Source organism: Cetorhinus maximus, chromosome 28 (genome assembly GCF_964194155.1).
Source record: "Cetorhinus maximus chromosome 28, sCetMax3.hap1.1, whole genome shotgun sequence".
Lineage (NCBI taxonomy): Eukaryota > Metazoa > Chordata > Chondrichthyes > Lamniformes > Cetorhinidae > Cetorhinus > Cetorhinus maximus.
Window position 1 is genome coordinate 4,721,652 of NC_135906.1, and position 12,818 is coordinate 4,734,469.

General features: G+C 46.7%; 1 protein-coding gene and 1 pseudogene across 1 annotated transcript in view; both read left to right on the forward strand.

The window, feature by feature from the left end:
* Positions 1-7,991: 7,991 nt before the first annotated feature.
* The window catches only part of LOC144668732 (uncharacterized), a 434,727-nt gene continuing 429,900 nt past the window's right edge, over positions 7,992-12,818 (forward strand). Inside the window, exon 1 of the mRNA XM_078531062.1 lies at positions 7,992-9,202. The gene's annotated coding sequence lies outside the window, so the exon portion shown is untranslated. The remainder of the gene's footprint in view (positions 9,203-12,818) is intronic.
* Positions 9,710-9,888, forward strand: LOC144669081 (U2 spliceosomal RNA; annotated as a pseudogene).

A 12,818-nucleotide genomic window follows, 5' to 3' on the forward strand; every position in this document is an offset into this window, starting at 1 on the left:
GTGTGTTACTCAGCAAGGCTTGCAGGCAATGCTATTGTGAACTGGGACAATCAAGATTGTCTGTCTGTACAATTTGTTGCAGCATCAACTACAGTTGTCATCTGAAGCTTCATATGGCAATGTTCATTTAGTGAAATGCTTCCTTAGAGTAGATCAGGCAGGCATCAATTTGCCCTAAAATCCTGGAGCTGTGTAAAGTCTGAACAAGTGCATGACCTAGATGTTAAGTGTTCTGAATGGGTGCATCACATTTACAACACTTGCATTTGGCAGGGCAGTGATGAGTTCATTTTTGTTTTAAAGAAAGGAAACATGGGCTAGGGCGAGTCCTGAGCTCTGGTAATTAGGACACAAGTGATGTGGTGGGCAGATGCTGATACTGGTCAGATGGAATATTGGAAGTGGAGATGGAGGTGAAATGGGTGCTGTGCCACCACCAATTTTAACATCATTTTAACTTCCCAGTGTTTAATGCAGTTTGTTCGTGTAATACAGGATTAAGTTTAAAAACAAACACTGGAATATGACCTTGGAAACTCAAAAAAAGCCCAAATTTTTAAAGAGCACTACTCTGGTTTGGTTTTCCCTTTTCTTTAACAGTAAGATATGGAGCTGTAACATGGGCCTTCTAAGCAGTGACTCTTGGCAGAATGTTTAGTGGCCAGTTTCTGCTGTGTGATTTCTAGCATTTCCAGCGACTTTCTGCCCTGGGGTTTCACCTCAGCATACGTATTGTGCACCTCTTGTGCACACTTCACAAGCTTGCTACTGCCAGGATTACTACTTTTGCTTTACTTTGCAAAGTAAGCTACACTTGACTGATCCTCTGCTCAGTGCTAATTTTGCTGTTTGGATGGCGCTGAATATGCTAAAGTTCATCCAGAGGCATCCAAGTCCATGATATTACCCTCGCTGCTTAAGCAACACTTGGCCATAGGCACATACCTGCTGCATAATCCATTTGGTCAGCATCAGCCCTGATAATTTTTGTGTGTTAAATAAACCAATATCATTAGAGGATGATGGTAATACTCAAAAGTATAGCACGCGTGCAATTTCCCTTGTTCTCCAGTCTGAAGTCGCTGGCCATTAGTGACTGATACTGATAAACATTTTGATTATTATCAATGACTCAGAATCCTTGCATTTGAAGAACACTCTTTTTTTCAATTTGTGTGATTACGTCTAATAATGACCCTGGAACAAATTCCAGGCAGATTCTGTGAATCTGCTTTTACAAGCTCCGCTCCTTCTTCCAATCACAGCACCTCTTGCAGATGGAGAGCTTCAAATGCAAAGGGGAATGAGCTGGTTGAGTGGGTGAACCTGCTGAAAGTAATGTCTGGGAAGAGTGGAATCAGATTAAAGCTTAACTGTTTTTATTGTTAATTCAACAATTTACAGACTTTATTATATCCTTTGGGAGGAAGGGACTTGCCTGAAGGTGGCAGCTCCAAGTTTTACTTCGCAGACTTTTTTTGTACAATTATCACATGAGAGATCTGGATTTTGCTCATCGTGTCCAGAGGTGAAATGAGAACTAGCAGAATGTTGACTGAAGCTTTGCACTTTCACACCGATTTTAATTTGGCGGGGAGGTTTTCTTTCCGGGACAGAGATGAGCATTTTAGAAGATGCAGGCAGCAAATCAACTTGCAGATTCACACTGTCGGCATGAAGCTTAAATGACCAAATAGTGTCTATGGGGGAGAATTGTTGATACACGTACCTATAGGTCCTATAGGGTGTAATAGACAGAGATACCTTGATGTCAACTGACCCACAAGTTTCAGTTCCCAGCATGTGCACCTTTTGTATGGAAGCTCAGAGCTGGCAATGTGAATTCATAACTTGCACCTTTTATAGAGCCTGCTATTACATACTGACTCAGCTACAATTAACAATTAATGTTTTCAAAAGCACTTGAAGTTATTAAGCAATTAATTAATTAAGACATTAATTGCGTAAAAAGACAGACAATTAAGCACAGCTTGCTTTTGTGTCTGTCTGGGGGTTGAGTAACTGGAATTTTGATGTTGCTGAAATTGTCTGGAGTTGGATTCCAGACTTTGATTTTTCTTGCATCCCCTCCAAAACTTTCAAGAAAAGGATCATTAAAGGAAATTGCACGATGGTTCAAACCACAATGCAGGTGCTGTAGTGTCCGGACTGTCACATGACCGGCTGCGAGAGAAACACAGCTGGGAAGATGCTGGGTTAACAGCAGTGCAGTAATATTTTAACAGGAGCAATTACAGCACGAAGATATCGGGATTGGGAGGGTCCAAAATAACAGGCAACACTGAATTAACGCAAGAGTTATTTGAATTCATCTCTGAAAACAATACTGTTGTGACTTTCTTAATTCATTGGAGCACTTCTAATGCAGTAACTTTAAACTGGTGCTGAAAACTGACAGGTATGTTGGCTGTATATTTCTGCTCTGTTTCTCTGCAGCATCCTTCCTGCTGCACTAATACTGGTTTCAGGCTAGCTGAGCACTGATCAAACAATCAAACCATTACCAACTGAGGCAGGAGGGGATCTCCTAGAAAAGTTTCAGGTTCTCTTGACATATGAATGATTTCATATTTTGCAATTTACATTAACTAATGACGTGAATGTGTTCAATCCCAAGTACCAATACTTGATAGTAATGCAAAAGGGTTTCACCCTTACAGTAAACAGCTCTTAAACTGCTGTTGGAATTGATTTTTAGTTTCACCCTAGATGAAAGCCAATCCAGTAGATTCCAGATAAATTTTTCCATAAGCCCATTTTCATACTCATAGGTTGCTATATTATTCGATACGTAAACATTGCAAAGAATATGATCGAACCTCTCCAAAATATAGGATTGTGGGAGTGAACAAAGCATTTTGAGAAGCTCTTTGTCAGTATAAAAACTCGTGGTCTTAGATTGACAGGTGGCAATTAAACGGTGGAGTTATAATAGGCCCTGATATCTTGGAATGATTTAATAGTAAAAGACAGCCAAGAGTATAAACCGGTACCCAACACTTTCCCTTTCCATCCTCCTTTTTCACTGTCAGTGGTAAAGTAAGAGCTTTCAGCCCAGAGAGCAATTAGTGCAGCGGGATTACTGTACATTGAAAGACACGGCATGTCTAACCCAAGCAAACACTTTCAATGTTTCCTGTCATCCAGCCAGCAGTGATCTGCAGCTGGATATTATCATCTCCACACAGAATAGAATCATAGAAAGTTTATGGCACAAAGCGGCCACTTGGCCCATTGTGTCTGCTCGGGCTGAAAAACGAGCCACCCAGCCTAATCCCACTTTCCAGCATTTAGTCTGTAACCCTGCAGGTTCCGGCATTTTAAGGTGCATATCCAGACACGCTTTTAAATGAGTGTTTCTGCTTCTACTAATCTTCAAACTTCTTGATCATTCCCCCTACATTTACATCCAAATTATTAGATATACCTCAAAAAGCAGGGGATCTAATACACGTCAACCCACAAATGCAACTATTTATATGGAAGTATTTCTTCTAGAGCGGCTGAGGTGGGATGTGGTCGTGTTTTATGGAGAAGGTGATGGTTGGGACTGAGCACAAAAAGATCAGTTCTATTGATTTGAAATTTTCACTTGAACGGCATTGCAAAATAATAAAGTAATAACGAGCATCACTGCGGTCCTGCAGCTGAACCTTGTAGAGTTTAAAGACTTTCCATTCTGGAACTACCTCACTCATTAAAAATTGGTTCCAGTGTCATTATTAGACCTGCATGTTAAGGACTAGCTGACTACACCTTTTGTAGCCTTCATGTGTACTGTGTATGGAAAAGCCTCAAACCATCCTTGTTCCTGTGAAAGGTCTTTGCATTTTGGTGATGTTTCTTTAACAGGATGTGCACAGCAGCTTGACCAGCTCCAGCTCAAAGGATTTTCCCAGCAGTGGCTGCTCTCACTCCAGGCCTTTATCTGTACCTCAGATCAGCAGGAGCTGAATACAAGATTTGTGCCAGCAGGTACAGGCTAGGTTGGGAGTGGACAAAACTGCAGCATTTCAGGTTCTACTTGGAATTTACTCAGATATAAAGAGTCAAATGTTTCTCCTTTAGCAGCCACTACAAAAAGAGTACAGAGCACTGATCTATTACAGAGCATTGTAAACTGTGAGGAGGACAGTATAGAACTTCAAAAGAACATAGACAAGTTGGTAGAGTGGGCAGATAGGTGGCAGATGAAGCTCAATGCGGAGAAGCGTGAGGGGATGCACTTTGGTACAAAGAACATGGAGAGACAATATAAAATAAGGGGTACAATTCTTAAGGACGTGGCGGAGCAGAGGGATCGGGGTGTTTATGTGCATAGGTCATTGAAGGTGGCAGGACAGTGGTGCGAGCAGTTAGTAAAGCATGCAGTATCCTGGGCTTTATTAAGAGGAGCATAGAGTACAAGAGTGGAGAGGTTATGCTGAGCTCATATAAGATGCTATTTAGCCCTCAGCTGGAGTATTGTGTCCAGCTCTGGGCACCACACTATAGAACGGATGTGAACACATTGGAGAGAGTGCAGAAGAGGTTTACAAATATGTCTCCGGGGTAAGAAACTTCAGTTACGAAGATAGATTGGAAACGTTGGGACTGTTCTCCTTGGAGAAGAGAAGGCTAAGAGGAGATTTGATAGAGGTGTTCAAAATCATGAGGGGGCTGGATAGAGTAGATAGGAAGAATCTGTTCCCGCTCTGAAAAGGATCGAGACCGAGAGAGCACAGGTTTAAAGTGATTTACAAAAGAAGCAAACGTGATGTGAGAAAAATCTTTTTCACACAGCGAGTGGTTCGAGTATGGAATGCACTGCCTGGAAGTGTGGTGGAGGCAGGTTCAATCGAGGCATTCAAGAGGATTATCACTAGATGATTATTTGAATAGAAACAATGTGCAAGGGTAAGGGGAAAAGGGAGGAGAATGGTGCTAAGTCATAATGCTCATTCGGAGAGCTGGTGTAAATATGATGGGCCAAATGGTCTCCTTCTGAACCCTAACAATTCTGTGATTCTGTGACATTATCTGATTGGTTTTCCTTGTGGGAACTTTTATGTTTTTCATTCTAATGGTTCAGTTTCTGCTGTGTTTCTCAACCAAGAGGCAATCATTTCTATTCCTGCTCGCTACTGGATGGTGCAAAATACTTCAATCAATTAAATATTTTTGAAGTGCTGATATCTGTTGTGATGCTGGAAATGTGTCAGTTAATTTACTCACAGCAAAGTCCCACATACAGAAATGACATCATGACAAATAATGTTTTCAGTAATGTTGGTTGAAGGAGAAATATTGGCCAGGAGACCAGGGAGAATTCGGCCACTCTTTCTTGAATAGTGCCATGGAATATTTTGCATCCAGTTATGATGTTAGCTGGAATATCTGCTCAATTCTCTGGGGTGATACTAGATCTCACACAACCCTCTTCCCACAGAAAAACAGCAGTTTAGAGGTCTACTAATGGAAGTCAAATTACTTTTGGTTATTTTAATGGACTATCTCTTTAAATCTATGAGCAGTGGGCAGCCCAGCTCCACAAGCTTTTCACACACAATCTGGAAACAGGCTTTTTATTGGGGTGTGGGGAGCTGTGTAGCTGTTGGGATGAGGCTCTTTGTCAGAACACAGTACTCTCCAAACAAAGGGTCAAAGGGACTCGAAATGTTAGCTGTGTTTCTCTCTCCACAGATGCTGCTGGACCTGCTGAGCTTTTCCAGCATTTTTTGTTCTTGTTTCAGATTTCTATCTGCATCCAGCATCCATCAGCAGTATTTTGCATTTACTCTCTGATCAAATCATGAGTTGTCTGCAATTTTCCGTTTGAATGTCAGACCTGATCTGCAGGGTGTCTTTGTTTTCAATGTGTCTCACTTCTCACTTCCTTGCATGTCTGACCTATCCACATGTTCTTTGTTTTGCTAATGTCTTTAATTTCTTCAATGCTTCTTTCCATTGTTTCCATCTCACTCAACAATGCAGCAGTTTACATCACAGAAACGAGCTGAGATAATTTCACTTTGGGTACAATCGGGAAATTGCACGGGAAGAACACTTGAAATTGTGCAGGTTAGGTTAGGCTTCTGGCCACCAATTCATTTGGAAAATCATGAATGCAAAATCTCCCTGAACCAACGCAACAAGGCAGAATAATAAAAAGTAACTTTATTTTCTCTGTATTCCTTGATGCATTTGAATGGTAGGTGACAGATAATGTTTCAGTGATATATCTGAAACTGGTTTATTGTAATAAAATGAGAATTTGTAATCTGGGTGACCAGTTGTCCCTGAGTAAGCTGATTTAAAATGGCAGAAAAAAAATTATACTGAACCACTTAATTGTTTCATTGGGACACATCAGTAAGTTTCTTATTAAATTAAACAATTCTGATGCGACAAAAACTTTTAAAACATGCCGATGTCCACTACATGCTTTAACCTGGTCTTGCAGGGTATAGCAGAATGGTGCAACTCCCCTGTTTACGATGAGCAGATGTAACAGTCAACAGAACAATGTTTTTACAGCTGCCTGACCATGCTTTACATTTCTTCTGAAACTGCTCCTCATTAAGAGTTGCTTTTCTCACCTTCAATGTGCCATTTACATGTGGGTATTTGCGCTGAAGTTCAGCTCAGGGCCTTGCAATTTTTCTCCTGTGCAGCTAGGCCAGACACTGCCCCCTGTTGGATTTCTGTGCAACTGCAGGCACAACCACACTAAGGCAGTTGTCCACGTTAGAAAATAGGGTGACAGCACCTGTACCCCGCTTCACCCTGTTGGCTGCAGTTTCTTTTGCCTGTGCCAGCCTTCCTATCCTTTGTGCTGTACTCGCCTTCCCTCCACTTTCCTCAGCACAGCCTTAGCGAACCCAAGACCACGGCTCATTCTTCTAAACTCCAGAAAATATTGGCCACTCCATTCAATCTTTACTGAACCATTGTTGCATCCCTACTATGGAAAATATATCCTTCATTTGGTGAGGAGACCAAAACAATGGTACACAATACTCTGGGTATGATCTCGCCAAAGCTCCGTTTGTTGCAGCAAGAATTCATGTAAACACAAATAAGGATCCTCGGCTTTATAAATTGAGGCGTGGAGTCCAAAGGGAAGGAAGTTATGCCAAACCGTTATGATACACTGGTTAGGCTACAGCTGAAGGAACAGGAAGTGACGGAAGGTAAGAAATGCTTTATCTGATTGTGCTGTGCAGCAACACAAAGGTTGACAATTCTTCAGGTGTGAACCCTGGTGAGCACCACTGATCTTTTCCAACTATTAAACCACTGTCCAATAGCACAGAGTGAAATGTGCTCCTGTTACATTTTCCTGAAACTGAAGTCGGTTAAACACAGCAGCCCATGTTGAGCAATGTACATTGAGTTTGGCTGCTGGGTAGTGATGCAGCAATGATGTCATTAGCACAGTGACCTAAGACGCCCCAATGCTCAGGCCCAAGAATCCAGGCCCAAGTGTCACTCCGTGCTGAGATTCTACCTCTTCCCGGTGTTGGGAAGAATGGATATGGCTATGTTACCAGAGAACGCTCCATTCAGTTGGAACCTGCTGTATCACCTATCCCTTGTGGAACAGTTTATGCAGAAAAACCTGTTGACCACAAGTCCATCAGGCAGTGGGCTGCACATATTGTAATGTGGTCCTGCGGGAAAAGGAGATAGTGAATGCTGTCGGGTGGTTTCCTGAGCTGACTGTCAAAGTAATTTGGAAGAATGCCTCATCACCAAAACTTTCAAATTAGCATTAGGATGTAGCTTGGCTGATAGTGACAAAGGCCCTCCCCATCATATGCATGACGGGTGTGGACACCTGCCTCATCAGCTTGGATCAGGAGAAGGCCTTTGACAGAATACCGCACACCTACATGGTGGAAGTGCTCTCCAAAATGGGGTTTGGGGAGGGAATTCGAAATTGGATCCAACTGCTCTACACTAACATCAGTAGCGCAGTCTCAATCAATGGGTGGGAATCAGATAGCTTTCCGATTAAATCTGGAGTCAGGCAGGGCTGTCCTCTCTCGCCTGTCCTTTTCGTGTGTTGCATAGAACCCTTTGCCGAGTCCATCAGGAAGGATCCGGGCATAAGAGGAGTGACGATCCCAGGCAGTGGAGGCACTCAGGTAAAAGCCTCCCTGTACATGGACGACGTCGCCGTCTTCTGCTCGGATCCGCTGTCGGTGCGCAGACTGATGCACATCTGCGACCAGTTCGAACTGGCCTCGGGAGCCAAGGTAAATCGTGGGAAGAGCGAGGCCATGTTCTTTGGGAACTGGGCTGACCGATCCTTTGTCCCCTTCACTGTCAGGGCTGACGGCCTGAAGGTGCTGGGGATATGGTTCGGAGGGACCGGGGCATGCGTTAGAAACTGGAAGGAGCGAGTGGCTATGGTGAAAAGGAAACTGGGCATGTGGGAGCGACGCTCCCTCTCCATTGCGGGTAAGAACCTGGTCATCAGGTGTGAGGTACTCTCGCTGTTGCTGTACGTGGCGCAGGTCTGGCCCATTCCAGACTCCTGCGCGACGGCGATCACTCGAGCCATCTTCCGCTTTATCTGGAGGTCGAAAATGGATCGTGTCCGCAGGGACGCGATGTACAAGCCTCTAGATAAAGGGGGAAAAAACGTGCCCAACATCGCCCTCATACTGATGGCCACCTTTGTGTGCGGCTGCATCAAGCGGTGCGTAGACCCTCAGTACGCAAACACCAAGTGTCACTACGTGCTGAGGTTCTACCTGTCCCCGGTGTTGCGAAGGATGGGTCTGGCCACGCTGCCGCGGAACGCTCCAAGTAGTTGGACCGTGCCGTACCACCTGTCCCTGGTGGAAAAATTTATGCAGAAAAACACCTTTGACCACAAGTCCATCAGGCAGTGGTCAGCACGTAACGTCCTAGAGGCCCTGAGGGATAAGGAGAGGGTGGACCCTGTGGGATGGTTCCCCGAGCAGACTGTCAAAGTCATTTGGCAGAATGCCTCATCGCCAGAACTTTCCAACAAGCACCAAGACGTAGCTTGGCTGGTGGTGAGAAAGGCCCTCCCCGTCAGATCCTTCCTACACGCCAGGAAGCTCACCCCCTCTGCACGTTGCCTTCGAGGTGGCTGTGGTGGGGAAGAGACCGTTGTCCACCTCCTTGTGGATTGTGCCTTTGCAAAGAAAGTCTGGAGAGAGATGCAGTGGTTGCTGTCGAGGTTCATCCCGAGCAGTTCTGTGACACAGGACTCTGTGCTCTACGGGCTGTTCCCAGGGACACACACCGAGACAAACATCAACTGCAGCTGGAGGATCATCAACTCGGTGAAAGAGGCGCTTTGGTCTGCCCGAAACTTGTTGGTCTTCCAGCACAAAGAGTTGTCCCCGACCGATTGTTGCGGACTGGCACAATCCAAAGTCCAGGACTACGTGCTGAGGGACGCACTAAAGCTTGGGGCAGCTGCCGCAAAGGCGCAATGGGGAAGGGTCGCTGTCTAAGACCTTTCTACCACAGCGCACCGAGAGACTGGGAACTGTTTAGAGCCCCTCGGGCTGTACAGATCAAAATGAAAGGCTGTAAATGATTGTAATATTGTTTGTACTGATGCACCTGGTGATACATTTTGTAAAAGTTTAACCTGGATTGTACCCTTGTAATGTTGTTTTTGAAATGGTTTTGAATGTGATTGAAGATTTTTTATGAATAAAGTATATTTTTACAAAAAAAAAAAAAAAATCTGTTCTTATCAGTTTAATATCTGATACGTCCCTTATCTGGGGACCATATATTAAATTGATTTTTGGAGCAGGGAGATGGAATAGGGGCTTGCTCCGTCCACTCCACGCATCGACCCGGTATTGCAGTATCTCTGGGAATGGTGCACCACCCCTTTCCAGGGGATTTTCAATGCTAAAAATAGTTTTCTTACAAACATCTGCTTTCTTTACTTTTCAACATGCACATCTTTCAAAACACAACTTTCTTTCTTTCTCATCGCTTCTCGGCCTTTTGGCTAACATCAAGTGTTGCAGGGGCGACACCATGGTCCTGCCATGGCAAGGTCGGGATGGAAGGCCGATAACCAATCGCAATCCAAATCTATACCGTGGGTTACCTATCACCGTCCGAGTCACGGTGAACCACAGCGAAGGAGGATCACCTATGGATCGGGGCTTCTTCACCAGGAGGATCCTGTTGAAGGCGTGCGGCTTCCAAGCTACGGAGATCTTCACCCTGCACGACTCCCGCAAAGGTGGTTATTTTGACGTCACGTTCAAGCGAGTGGCAGACTGCGTCCGGCTCCTGAGGGTGTTCGAGGAGAAGAGAGACCTGCCGGAGATGAAGATCCTGACGGCGGAGCCGCACTTTTCTCTGCCCTTGCAACGGGAACGTGAGGTGATGGTGCATGTGTACAACCCCTTCGTCCCTGTCGCCGACGTGGTCACCTTCCTCACCAGGTACTTCGATAAGGTGGGGAGCGGCACCGAGATTCGAGACGACTTGGGGATCTGGACAGGCAAACGCCTGTTTAAGGTCACGCTAAAGACCGATGGTAAGGGAGCCATTTTCCACCCTCCCTCCAGTTTCGCCATCGGGGGAAACCGGGGCTACCTGGTCTACGCTGGGCAACCCAAGCATTGTCGCTCATGCGGCAAGGCTGGTCATGTGGCGGCCAACTGCAGCGCCTCCCTCTGCAAGATCTGCAAACAGGAAGGGCACCAGACAAAAGACTGCAAACAGGCCAAGTGCTGCAACCTGTGTGGCGAGGCAAGTCACCTCTACAGGACCTGCCCCAAACGCTGCCGTACTTACGCACAGGCAGCCAAAGCCGACCAGGGGGAAGCAGAAGAAATGTTCCGTGTCACTCCAACCACCAAGGCCCCCAGGGAGCTCAACGGGACAAAGGAGGACACAGAGAGAGACAAGGTGGAGAAAGAGATTGAGGCAACAGAGAGCCAATCAACAGCACTACCCCCTGAACCTCCCAGTCCTCAGGACAGCGAATCAATGGAGGAGGAGGCAGCAGTGGAAAAGCAGCAGGGGGAGTGGCAGACGGTGAAGAACAAGAACAAGAAAAGTAAGAGGGAGCGAAGAAGAAGCAAAGGCGTTTCCCAGAGAAGCGGCAAGAGGCGTCTCCCATCCGACACGGACGACAAGGGCAGCAGCTCTTCGGATGATGAAGTGCCAGGGCGGCACCGACAGAAGAGGCGGCAAAGCTCCAGGGCATTGGAGGACAAGACACCCGAGCTCCAGGAAATTGGAGACAACAATGAGACCAGCGCACCCCAACTTTGCCTGCAACCTGAGGAGGCCAGTGCACCACAGCCCCTGGAATCTGGGAGCAGTGAGGCAATCATCGCACCCCAGCTCCAGGAAGCCGGGAACAGCAACCCCCCAGAGGGGGTGAGTTTTGGAGAAGCTTCTCCAGCAAAGGTCATCTCAAAACCCGCTCTCTACGTGAACCTCCAGATGCCACTGGAGCAGAACACGGCCAAGGAGATCTACCTCAGCCCATCCAAAGTGAAGGAATTTGAGCTCACTACGGGTATGAAGGAGCAGACTAAAGGTCTGGGACTCTCAGAGACAGTGGGTTTGGTAGGAGAATAAATGCTTTAAAATGGGTTTAAAGATTGTATCCATAAATGTGCGTAGCATTAAATCTACTACGCGATGTGTTGCGACCTTGGACTACCTAGCCAAGGTCAAAGCTGACCTGTTGTTTCTGCAGGAGTGTGCGATACCGCACCTCAGCTCCTACAGGCAATGGTCACGATGGTGGTCCCAAGGGCCATCGATCTGGTCGGGCGGAAACGACTCTCGTTCCTCCGGCCTGGGTATTCTGCTGCGGGGAGGCAACTTCACCGTCTCCGAGGTTAAGGAGGTGGTGGGCGGGCGCCTCCTCGTAGCAGACGTAATGTACAAGAACGCTCCACTCCGGTTAATTAACGTGTATGGCCCGGCACAAGGGGCTGAGCGGCTGGAGGTTTTTCAGCAGCTCCCACTGCTGCTGGCGACCTCCAGGCCGGTCACTCTGGGCGGGGACTTCAACTGCATCATCGATGCGGCTGGACGATCCGGCAGGGCCGGAAGCAGATTGGACGCTACGTCCAGATCCCTGATGGAAACAGTTAAGGATGCCAAGCTGCACGACGTCTTCAGCAACCCTGCAGACGGAGCGCAGCGTAGATACACCTGGTCGCGGCCAGACGGGTCCATTCGTTCCAGGATAGACTTCCTCTTTGTGTCCCGTGCATTCACAGTCAGATCCACCGAGGTCAAGCCGGTGTTCTTCTCTGACCACTGCCTCCTACTGGCGGACTGCCACTTGGAGGAAGACCTGAGGGTGGGCAGGGGGGCATGGAAGCTAAATGTGCAACTGCTGACCCCAGAGAACATTGAGGAGCTCAAGAGGGATTACAAAGGTTGGAGAACCGTGAAACCCCTCTTTGAGTCCCTGACACACTGGTGGGAAGTGATCAAGGGAAGCATCAAGAGGTTTTTCATCCGCAAAGGCACCCAGAAAGCTAGAAAGGAACAGAGGGAAATGTCCCGACTCCAGGAAAAGATGCAGAATCTGCTCCGGCTGCAGTCGATGGGGGTGGATGTCAAGGAGGAGCTCCAAGAGGTGAAGGGCCAGCAAGCCTCGCACTTTGCCTCGGAGGCCTCCAAGATCATCTTCCGTTCCAGAGTCCGCTCCGTGGAGCAGGATGAGACGTGCTCACGTTTCTTCTTCCAAAAGGTACACAGAGAGCGCTCTGTGATCAGCAGCCTGAAGGAAGAAGACGGCTCAGTAAAGTCATCACGGTCCGACATTCTGA